Source organism: Arachis hypogaea, chromosome 12 (assembly GCF_003086295.3).
Source record: "Arachis hypogaea cultivar Tifrunner chromosome 12, arahy.Tifrunner.gnm2.J5K5, whole genome shotgun sequence".
Taxonomy (NCBI): Eukaryota; Viridiplantae; Streptophyta; class Magnoliopsida; order Fabales; family Fabaceae; genus Arachis; species Arachis hypogaea.
This window is the reverse complement of record NC_092047.1, coordinates 95,160,810-95,173,124: the sequence shown is the minus strand read 5'-3', so window position 1 is coordinate 95,173,124 and position 12,315 is coordinate 95,160,810. Positions and strand designations below refer to the sequence as shown.

At 39.5% G+C, this 12,315-nt stretch overlaps 1 long non-coding RNA gene across 1 annotated transcript; it reads right to left on the bottom strand.

The window, feature by feature from the left end:
• Window positions 1-8,031: 8,031 nt before the first annotated feature.
• LOC112729340 (uncharacterized) lies at window positions 8,032-10,435 on the bottom strand. Its single transcript, XR_003166493.3, has 3 exons — window positions 10,012-10,435; window positions 9,518-9,621; window positions 8,032-8,408 (listed from the first exon to the last, which is right to left on the bottom strand). It is a non-coding gene; the product is annotated as an uncharacterized lncRNA (long non-coding RNA).
• Window positions 10,436-12,315: the final 1,880 nt, after the last annotated feature.

Below are 12,315 nucleotides of genomic sequence, written 5' to 3'. Positions count from 1 at the left end.
TGCAGCAGGGTGATGATTATATCACCTGGGATGTCTTCCAAGAGGAGTTCTATAAGAAGTACTTTCTGACTTCTGCTAGGACGGCCAAGGAGCTTGAATTGTTGCAGCTGAAGCAGGGTGCTATGTCCGTATCTGAGTATACTGACAAGTTTGAGGAGCTGTTCAGATTCTCTCGTATGTGTCAAGGGACTCCGGTGGAATATGAGGAATGGAAGTGTGTTAAGTACGAAGGAGGACTCCAGAGCGATATTTTCAGTTCAGTGGGACCAATAGAGATTAGGACTTTCTCCGAGTTGGTGAACAAGTGTAGGGTTACTGAAGAGTGTATGAAGAGGGCAGCCACTGAGAAAGGGAGTCACAAAGGACCATTTCCACAGAACCAAGGGAAGAGTTTTGCACCTAGAGGTCCGTCTTTCAAAAGGGGAGGTTCTTTTAGGAGGCCCAACAACAACTACTCCCAAGGGAAAAGGTTTGGAAAGCAGCCTCAGAATGATCAAGCTTGTACTAGGTGTGGGAGTCACCATCCGGGAGTACCATACAAGGCCGGATGGGGTTTGTGCTACAATTGTGGAAAGGCGGGGCATAAAGCCGCAAGTTGTCCAGAGAAGCAAAAGCAAGGTGCTGGGAAAGCACAACAGACTGGTCGGGTGTTCACCACCTCAGTTGTGGGTGCAGAGGGATCCGAGACACTCATTCGAGGTAACTGTGAAATGGCTGGTCAAACTTTAAATGCTTTATTTGATTCGGGAGCATCGCATTCATTCATTGCATTTGAGAAAGCCCATGAGTTAGGGTTGAAGATCGTAACCTTAGGTTATGACTTAAAAGTGTATAATGCTACCCATGAAGCCATGGTAACTAGACTAGGATGCCCGAAAGTTTCGTTTAGGTTCAAGCAGCGTGATTTTGTTCATAATTTAATCTGCTTACCAATGATCGGTCTTGACCTTATCTTGGGATTGGACTGGTTATCCGAGAACCATGTCCTGCTTGATTGCTCTACAAAGTCGGTGTACTTTATGCCGGAAGATACAGAAGGGCCGGTCGTGGTGAATAATTATTACTTGAATTCGATGATGGTGAACTGTTCCGGAATCGAATGTCAGGGTATCCTATTGTTAACCGCGGGTGTTTCGGGTGATGATCAAAGGTTGGATCAGATTCTGGTAGTGTGTGAGTTTCCGGAAGTGTTTCCCGATGATGTTGAGGAATTTCCACCTAACCGAGAGGTCAAGTTTGCTATTGAATTGGTGCCTGGGACGGGACCAATCTCAAGTGCTCCTTATAGGATGTCACCGTTAGAGATGGCCGAGCTAAAGTCTCAGTTAGAGGAATTGTTGGGTAAGAACTTTATCCGACCAAGTGTTTCCCCGTGGGGTGCTCCAGTGTTACTGGTAAAGAAGAAAGATGGAAGTATGCGACTCTGTGTGGATTACAGGTAGCTGAACAAGGTCACCATAAAGAATAAGTATCCATTGCCGAGAATTGATGATCTCATGGATCAGTTACAAGGAGCTGGGATTTTCTCTAAGATCGATTTGCGATCCGGTTATCACCAGATAAGGGTGAGGGGTGAGGATATCCCTAAGACCGCTTTCAGGACTCGTTATGGTCATTACGAGTACACTGTAATGTCCTTTGGGTTGACGAACGCTCCTGCAGTATTCATGGATTACATGAATAGAGTGTTCCGTCCATTTCTGGATAAATTCATTGTTGTCTTCATTGACGATATACTAATTTACTCCAAGACTGAAGAAGAGCATGCGGAACACTTGCGGACCGTGTTGCAGATTTTAAAGGAGAAGAAACTCTATGCGAAACTGTCTAAGTGTGAGTTCTGGAAGAGTGAGGTGAAGTTTTTGGGTCACGTGGTGAGTAAGAAGGGAATAGCCGTAGATCCAACTAAGGTGGAAGTTGTGATGGATTGGAAGCAACCAACCACAGTAACTGAGATAAGGAGTTTTCTGGGTTTAGCTGGCTATTACCGAAGGTTCATCAAAGGCTTTTCGCAATTAGCTTTGCCGTTGACAAAGTTAACCCGCAAAGACACTCGTTTGTTTGGACTCCCGAGTGCGAGGAGAGCTTTCAGACATTGAAGAAAAAGTTGACCACTGCACCTGTGTTAGTGTTACCTGAGCCGAACGAGCCTTTTGATGTGTACTGTGATGCATCGTTAAAGGGTCTAGGGTGCGTGCTGATGCAGCATCATAATGTGGTGGCGTATGCCTCACGACAGTTGAGACCTCACGAAGTTAGTTATCCTACGCACGATTTGGAACTCGCTGCGGTTGTGTTTGCCTTGAAGGTGTGGAGGCATTATCTCTATGGGGTTAAGTTCCAAGTCTTCTCCGATCACAAGAGCTTGAAATACCTCTTTGATCAGAAAGAGCTTAATATGAGGCAAAGGAGGTGGATGGAATTGTTGAAAGACTATGACTTTAAGTTAAATTACCATCCTGGAAAGGCGAATATAGTGGCGGATGCGTTAAGTCGGAAGTCGTTATATGCGTCTTGGATGATGCTTCAAGAGGAGAAGTTGCTCAAGGGATTCGAGAGTCTAAAAATTGGTGCTCGATAAGTATCTGGAACCTTGTGTTTGAGCCGATTAGAAATCTCGAGTGACTTTAAGTCCGAACTCCTAAAGGCTCATGAAAACGATGAAGCGTTATGGAAGGTGTTACCGGCTATCGAGCAAGGAAAACAGTGGAGAGTGTCGGAAGAAAAAGATGGGTTATGGAGATTCAAGGGTAGGATCATTGTGCCGGATGTTGGTACTTTGAGGCAAGATATCTTAAAGGAGGCACACAAAAGCGGATTCTGCATTCACCCGGGGAGTACTAAGATGTACCATGATTTAAAGGCGATGTTTTGGTGGCTGAGTATGAAGAATGATGTGGCGGAATATGTTTCAAAGTGCTTAACTTGTCAAAAGGTAAAGATTGAACATCAAAGACCTTCCGGGATGTTGCAACCTTTAGAGGTTTCGCAATGGAAATGGGAAAGTATTGCAATGGACTTTGTGTCAGGATTGCCAAGGACTAGGACTGGTTTTGATGCTATCTGGGTGATTGTGGACCGACTGATGAAGTCAGCTCACTTTTTACCCGTTCGGATGACTTACACCCTTGAGGAGCTAGCTCGGTTATACATAAAGGAGATTGTGAGACTCCATGGTGTACCTGCTACTATAATCTCTGATAGAGATCCTCATTTCACTTCGAGGTTCTGGGGTGCATTTCAGAAAGCTTTTGGAACCCGATTAAGCTTGAATACAGCTTACCATCCTCAAACAGATGGTCAATTCGAGAGGACGATCCAAACACTAGAGGATATGTTGAGAGCTTGTGTTTTGGACCAACCGACGAGTTGGGATCGGTATATGCCGTTAATGGAGTTTGCATACAATAATAGTTACCATGCGAGCATCGGAATGGCTCCGTATGAGGCATTGTATGGGAGGAAATGTCAATCTCTGCTATGTTGGTATGAAGCTGGAGAGAAAGGCTTGTTGAGACCGGAAATGATAGCTGAGACCACTGAACAAGTCAAGAAAATCCGAGATAGGATGCTTACGGCGCAGAGTCGTCAGAAGAGTTACGCCGATTAGAGGCGGAAGCCCTTGGAATTTGAGGCAGGAGATCATGTTTTCCTTAAGGTTACTCCGACCACAGGAGTAGGTAGAGCGATTAAAGCAAAGAAGTTGAATCCTCGATACATTGGTCCATTTCAGATCCTAGAGAGGATTGGGCCGGTGGTGTATCGGGTGGCTCTACCGCCTCATCTTTCGAACCTGCACGATGTGTTTCACGTGTCGCAGCTTCGGAAGTACACCCCTGATGCTAGCCATGTGTTAGAACCCGAATCGGTTCAGTTAAGGGAAGATTTGACGCTTCCAGTGGCTCCAGTCAGAATTGATGATACTAGTATCAAACGATTGCGTGGAAAGGAGGTTTCATTGGTCAAAGTGGCTTGGAGTCGAGGCGGTGTTGAGGAACACACTTGGGAACTTGAGTCGGAGATGCGTACGGATTATCCGCACTTATTCTCAGGTAATTTGAATTGAATTTTGTGGGCAAAATTTCCAATTAGGTGGGTAGAATGTAAGACCCGGTTAATTAACGGCTAATTAACCCATAAAATGAGAATTTATTCTAGAAAGCCAAAAATGTTATTTTTATGGCTTAATATGATAGAGGAGATTGAGACGAGAATTTCGGTACCAATTTTATAGGAATCGGACCAAGATTGGACCGAACGGGCCAAACCGGACCAACCGGACCCAAAGTGGTCCCTTGGCCCAACATAACTAAATCAAAACCTTAGTTTTCAGCATTCTCTCTCCTCATTAAACACACACACACGCTGAAATGGAGTGAGGGAGGAGAAGAACACTCTCTTAAGTTCTATCTCTCACTTGATCTTCAAACCACCATAACTTTTGATCTAGAGCTCCGATTGCCGCTCTGTTTGCGGCCATGCATTCACCGTGGAGAGCTCTACAAAACCCATACAATCAATCTTGAGGTAAGCCACGTTTTACTGTTCGAAATTCCAGCCCTTGATTTCGAGTTTCATGAGCAAAAATGTTGAGATTTTGGGTTCTTTGATGTTATAGGACCCAACTCTCTTGAAGGAGAAGGTTAATCTTGTCTCCTTGGACCTTGGGTGTGGTAAGATTCTCAACCCTAGTGTGATTTGTTGTTCTATGATGTTTGGGTATTGAGATGTTGTGTATGGGTATGGTGATTGTGGCGTAGGTTGTGTATATGTGAATATTGGAGCTTGATTGGTGATTTTGGAAAGCTTGAAAGAGGGTTTTGTGTGATAAAATCTGTTCTTGGAGGTGTTGAGACCTTGAGAGCTTGTGGACAAGTGGTTTGGAAGTGCTCAGGTTGAGCTTGGGTAATCAGCTAAGGTATGGTTTCGGTTTCCCGTATCTAATATGTAATGTGGTAGGAAATACTTAGGCTAGAGGCCCTAAGATAGGCATTGAATTGTTGGTGTTGTTGAATGGTTGAGATATATGATGTGTTCATATATGTGATTATGAATATTGATGTCTTGATTGTGTGAAATATGAGAAATGCATGTTGTGATATATGCTTAATGGATGATTGAGGTTGAATTGATGGGTGGTACCATGATTGATGGTGAGTATGATGTTGATTATGTATAATGATGGTTGATGGGAAAATGGTATTATTGGAAATTGGGATGAGGAAGGATGTATGACATGATATTGTGTTTGTCCTTTAGCCATTTGATTGAGAAGTGTTAAAACGGTTAAATGGTGATTTTGGGAATTTTGGTAGAGGGTCAATGTGTGAGTTGAGGATGGCTTGTTGTTGATTTTGGTACATTTTGAATGATTTCAAAGAGAAGGGTTGAAATTGGCATGTTTTGATTGATTTTGAAAAGATTTGAAAGTGGCTTGTTTTGAAAATGGCACTTTGTGGTTTTGTATGAAAACATGGTTTTTGGGCATACTTTGACGGGACATAACTTGGACTACGGATCTCTGATTTGTGCCAAATCTGTTTAGAAATGAAATTGGATTCGGGATGTCCATGCCGTTCGAAGAACGGGTGAAAAATGATTTAAAATGAGAGAGTTATGACCGTCGGAAGATTGGGGGTTGAATTTGTGAATTCTGCAGCTTTTAACTTAGAAAATTTTTAGCAGAATAACCCCTCGCGCGTAGGCGCACTTGGCGCGTACGCGCCGTTCTTCGAGAAAGCATCATCCATGCATGCGCGTGGTATGCACGAGCGCGTCGATACGCTGCATCGAATGCCCAGCCATTTTCCAGAGAGTTGTGCCAGAGTTGTGCCAGTTTTGTGCCTGGGGCACAATGTATTCGCGCGTATGCGTGGCTGACGCGTGCGCGTCGTTTGGCTAATTTTCAACCCATGCGTTCGCGCGTATGACGCTTGCGCGTCGATGAGTTTTAAGGCCATCCATGCGTGCGCGTGGAGTGCGCGTACGCGTGGCCCTGTTTTCATCCCAAAGTTGATTTTTGAGTTTTAAAAGCCAAATTTCATACTTCTAAGCCTCCGATCTCACCACTTATATCTTAAATCATTATGATATGCCTAGCATGAGGAAAAGAGCTAGTGAATGTGGTAACTTGCGAGTGAAGCAAGGGAAAAATGAATGATCCATGAGGATCAAAGATGATTATGTGAGATGTGGAGGATGGCGGTGGAAGTGCTTGTTATGCCATGGGCCGAAGGGCCGTAATTGTTAATGAATGGCTGGTTATGGATTTAACCGTGAGCCGAATGGCTGGTTATGGATTTAACCGTGAGCTGGATGGCTGGATTATTGCCGTGTTACGACGGAGCCATGATTATGGCTAAGTATAAATGCATATATGCTGTTGAATGAATTGTGAATGTTGCACTTCCACCATCGGAGATGAGGGTTTCCCTGGGTAGTAGCAGTGGCTAGCCACCACGTGCTCCAGGTTGAGACTCGAAGCTCTTTTGACCTTATGTCGTAAGTGTGGCCGGGCACTGTGAAAGGCCCGGATGAGCTCGGCCCCGTAAATATTCACCAGTGAGGGTGATGGATATGGATCATGTTTATGATCAAGTTTATGATGAGTATAACTCGAGTTGGGGATGCACGACAGAGGGACAGTCCAATGGTTAGCTACCAGGACTTGTCGGGTTGGCTCTATAACCGACAGATGATATCATCAGCCACTAGGGATAGGCATGCATCATAAGCATACTACATGAATTGTTTGAGATTGCCTATTTGACTGCATATTACTTGCTAATTGTCTAAATGTCTTATCTGTTTCTATTTGTAAATCTCTTGTCTGATATAACTGTGTTTGCTATATTATACTCCTGCTGGTGGTTGGGAGGTCTGAAGGAATTGGAAAGGGAAGTATTAGTTAGACTGAAGAATCTTTAGTCAGTTGCCACTTACGGTTTAGCTTGTTTATAAGCTTTGATATTATCTGGAGGAAGTTCTAGGATTGCCTTCGGCTTTCCTCTATTATTATGTATTATATATGTGGAAGATGTTACCATGCTGGGGACCTCTGGTTCTCACCCATGCGGATTTTGTGGATTTCAGATGCAGGACGCGAGGCTTCTCGTTGAGGCATGCTGGAGACTTCTGGATTAGCGAAGATCCTTTGTTCTCGGGACTCTGTTTTGGGTTATATATCTTGTTTAGATACTTTTATCTCCATTAAATAATACAAACTGTGATGACTCCTCTTATAGGAGGTTTTGGAGAATAGGTTTCTGTATTTGTATCCCTTTGGGTTTTCCTTGGGGTTTTCCTTATTTTATTATATGTATATATTGCTATGCTCGGACCGGTTCCCTTCGCAGCCGGATTTTGAGTCTTGATATTCCTGTTTTTGACACTCTTTTGTATATGATCTCGCGATAGCTTATCTCGGTTCGTTACGTTATCGATCGGAGTGTTGCGCGTTCGAGTTACGGTTTTTGTTTACTCCTTTTTCTATAAAGGCTCCTAGTTATAATCAATCATTCATACTACTATACGTACTAAATTTTGGTTTTAGAGGTCGTAATACCTTGCCATCTCTGAATTATGACTTAAGCATAAGACTCTGTATGGTAGGGTGTTACATCTATGGTCACCCCACCTAAAACCGTGACCATAGCCTTAACTATTGTCATTGTTTTCACCGTGACCATAGCCTCTATGGTCACCCTTCCCTAAAACCGTGACCATAGCCTTATCTATAGTCACAGTTTTTCGCTGTGACTATAGCCTCTATGGTCACCCCACTTTAAAATCGTGACCATAGCTTATCTATAGTCACCCCTCCTTAAAACTGTGACCATAGCCTTATCTATGGTCACGATTTTTTGCCGTGACCATAGCTTATCTATGGTCACCCCATCTTAAAACCGTGACCATAAATAATTACAAATTTTTTTTATATTTTTTATATTTTATTATATTTTTTATATTTTTTTATAACATAATAATATCCCAAAATTTTGATAATTACAAAATCAATTTACAAAGGAAAAATTCAAAAAATCTAAATAATAAAATTTACATTATAAACTAGATATGTTTTAATTCAAACAACACAAATCAAAATAGGATGTACTTTATCCATTACATATAATATCGGATAGACTCCCTTAAAAAAAAGTACAAAAGACATCAAGAAATACTTAAAATTTAATTTTATGAACTTATTATAACATTTTAATGATTAATTGATTAGTCCACCTCATCAGCAGCAGCTTCATCATTCTTAATAATCCCACTGACTTTTTCTCCATCATCAAGGTTTGGGGCTTCATATCCAACAAAATTAGGACCATTTTCCATATAATCAAAGGATTTTCTTTCCTTGCATTTGATCCATTCACATTCTCTTTATTATTGAACCTTGTTTTCTGAGATAAATCATAGCAATAAATAAATATAAATAAAAAATATGGTAGTAAATTATTTAATCAACACAAAATAATGAACAATTATATAAACCATATGATATCAATGATGTTCAATTCATTAATTTATGAAACGAGAATCACATTGAAATGGAGATTAATTAATTAGTTATAAGAGATATTAACAATTAGAGTACCTATATAAGCACCATAATAGTTAGGTATAAGTAGGCTTTTGTATTTTACAGTTTAGTGATAAATCCAATCACTTTCTTCTTCAATTAAATCCATTGAATTACAACAAAAGAATACTAAAATAAGTACAACAACTAAAATTACGTGATTATGGAAACAATAACCAAGAAAGTTTGTAATTACACATTAACAACATTCTTTCTCAACAAACCATAATACTCCTCAATTCTCATTCTCAACTAAAGAAACACCCAATTAATTAATTAGTTAATTAATAATAAGTATTAAGCGACAAGTAATGAATTTCTAATCTCTTAACTTCTTACCGAGACCAAGCATTAATGACACATGCTAAAACAATAAAGTAATCAAAAGATCTTTACCCCACATCTACATACTGAAAAAACAAGCACTGACTAAGATAGGAGCTAACAAATTCTACTTCTACCAACAAATTATGCTTATTGATCATTTTTAACAACAAACTCAACTATACTTTTTCAATCCAAAGCAGCAAACAATATTGAAAAAGAAAGAATTTACAGATTGAAATTAACTTAGCTTGTATATATGTACGGCATTTAACATAAGAAACTAAGCATGGCATACTTGCACACACAAAATCGTTCAACAAACTTTAGGGATTATGTCAATTAAATAAATAAACTTTGCGTATTTGGATTGCAATAGAATATTAATTTTCAGTCACTTCACTTAATCAAAATTTCATGCACAAAACCGAGGAAAATTTGGATTTTTTGCAAATCTCGATCAGCTACTTGAACAAGTTCACTATCCATCTATCATTGAACGAAAGGCTTTAGGTATCAAAAGCAACTAGGGAAAAGAAATAAATCTGTAATCAGATAGAAATGGTCATATGGAACTTGTTTGAATATAAAAAAAAGTTATCAAACCTTTGATAACATTCCAGGATTGGTAGCTCCTCCAATGAAATTCAATAGTAGAAGCTGCCCAGGTGGAGCCCGGTTAGAGAAAATTGATGAGCTATATCTTGTTCCTGTCATGTGTCAAACCCAATCATGTGTTAATTTTCACAAGCAGAGCAATACATTATCCAGTACCCAACAACTTGTATTCTGATTAGAAAGTAGAAGGAGAACCAAAGAGCTATACTCCTCAGCTTTTGCTTTATAATAAATATTTATCTAAAGTTTCCACTCCTTAATATCGTGGATGCAATTGACCAAATCCCTTCAGCTTACCATCTATCAGTTAAGCAATGGATATACCTACAGGTCCAGTAAAAAGAAAAAATTGTTCCTCTAACAGGTCCTGGTATATGCTATTTCAATTGTAAAGACTTTCAAGTTTCAGCCATATAGCGATTGTAGATGAACAACATAAGATGATAAGAAAAGCTTGTAAAAATGTAACAATGAATTCTGACCATTATATGTTAGCCACCAAGTTCGACGGCGATGGCACACCCCGCAGCAGCCCCAACAGCGACGACGACGAGGTGTAGCGGCGCAAGCAGCGCCCCTTTCTCCGTCGCGTGCTTCCTTCTCCCCTGTCCTTCTCTCTCTTCCCGATCTCTCTTCCTCTCCTCTGATGCGCGATAGCAGCGGTGCTCCTCACAGCTCCATGGACGGCGACGGCGGCTGGGCAGCTTCTCCTTCCTCCGTTCTTCTCTTCTCTCTCGGCGTGGGTGAGGGGAAAAGTTGCACGTGTGTGTTGTGTGAAGAGGGAGTGAGCGCGGAGGAAGGTGAGTGAGGGGCGTATGCGTGGGTGTGAGGGGTAAGGGAGAAGGGTGACTTTTAGGCCACCCCCAAAACTGTGACCATAGACCCTTTTAGCCTACCCCCAAAACCGTGACCATTGACCTTTTTAGGTCACTTTTTTTTTTTTGAAAAACCGTGACTATAGACCCTTTTTGGTCACTGTAAAAAATCGTGACCATAGACCCCTTTAGGTCACTCCTCAAAACCGTGACCATAGACCCTTTTAGGCCACCCTTTTTTAAAAAACCGTGACCATAGGTACTCTATGGTCACCCTTTCCAAAAAAACTGTGACTATAGCTTTTTTTTGTCACCCTAAAAAACTGTGACAAAAAAACCGTGGCCATAGACCCAAAATATTGTAGTGATATATGAAAGAACTTACTTAACAATGCTATTATTATCTTTTGTTAACAGCAGGACAAACGCTTCAGGAATTGTACAACACCTGATACAACAGGGTTATTAATACTCAAATTCCTTCTTATGTTCTTTAAATTGGTATCCAAAAAATGGTAGTCATATTAATTTTAAAAAAATATAATTATAAATTAAATTAATAGTGTCAATTAGATAATTATATGTCACATTAAACACTATGTATAAAATTAATGTTATTTGTCACAAAATGATTAGTTGCATCTTAAAGTGACATGATATATCAACTAGTTATATGATTAAAACTAAACCATTTATTTGTACTAAAGTAAAAAAAAAAAATTTTTTTTGAAACAATCATATAATTTCTTTTATTAAAAAAGCAGTTCTGCTATACATTCAAATTTTTTTGTCAATTAAATTCAACAAAGTTGATCCAAATACAACAAAAATCAATATAATAGTAAGTGCATGTAAACCACTCTCCAACTCACCCACTAATACGAACATTTTGCGTATCGCACTTTGAATTATGAATACATTTCTAAAAAAAAATCGTTTCTTCTCTCACTCTCAATCAATACTGAAACCACACACAAAAATCTCTCACAATCAAGGCTCGTATCATATACTCAGTAAAAAACAACACCGAAACGCAAAACAACAAAGCATCAAAGTAAGTAAATCATCAATTTCTTGTGTTTTTGGTTTCTCTGTATTTCAAATCAATTGTTTAATCCCGTATTTTCTCTCGTGAAACAATAGATTCTTGTGTTTTTATGCATTTGGTAGATTTTGTTTGTGTTCTCACAAAACAATAGCAAATTAGGAACATTACTTGATTGTATTTGTTGATTTTGTGGTAGTGAAGTCATGTATGATAGGACTAGAAATTCATGTGTTATTTACAACACATTAATACATTTTTTGGATCCAAAAGTTATTTGCATGTATTTTTCTGGTTGAATAAGTCAAGGGTCTGCACTTGTGGCCCTGTGAGCATGTCTATCTTGTGTCATTTGGTGATAGTTCTTATGTCAATTTCAATGAAATGTCATGCTATTGAGATTATTGAATTAACTGTGCGGTAATGAAGTCATATATAATAAGTCTAAGAATTCATGTGTCATTTACAACATATTGATGTAATTTTTGGATAAAAAGAAAATCAATTGGAGGTATTTTCTAGTTAAGTCAGGTTTCTACACTTGTGGCCCTATGAGCATGTCTTGTGTCATTTGGTGATATTTCTAGCATCAATTTTAATGAAATGTTTTGCTATTGATATCAATGAACTAATTGTGTGGTAATGAAGTCATATGTGATAAGTCTAGGAATTCCTGTACCATTTACAGCATATTGATGCATTTTTTGATCTATAACACATTTGGATGTATTTTTCTGATTGATTGAGTCAAATTTCCATACTTATGGTGTTGTGAGCATGTCTTGTTTCATTTTGTGATAGTTCTAGTGTCAAATTCAATAAAATATTATTCTATTACATTGATGAAAAAACTAAAGAAGCTTTCCATATCAATGAAGCTAAGGAGCACCTACCTTTCCTTAATAAGAAAAATCTAGCATTGCATT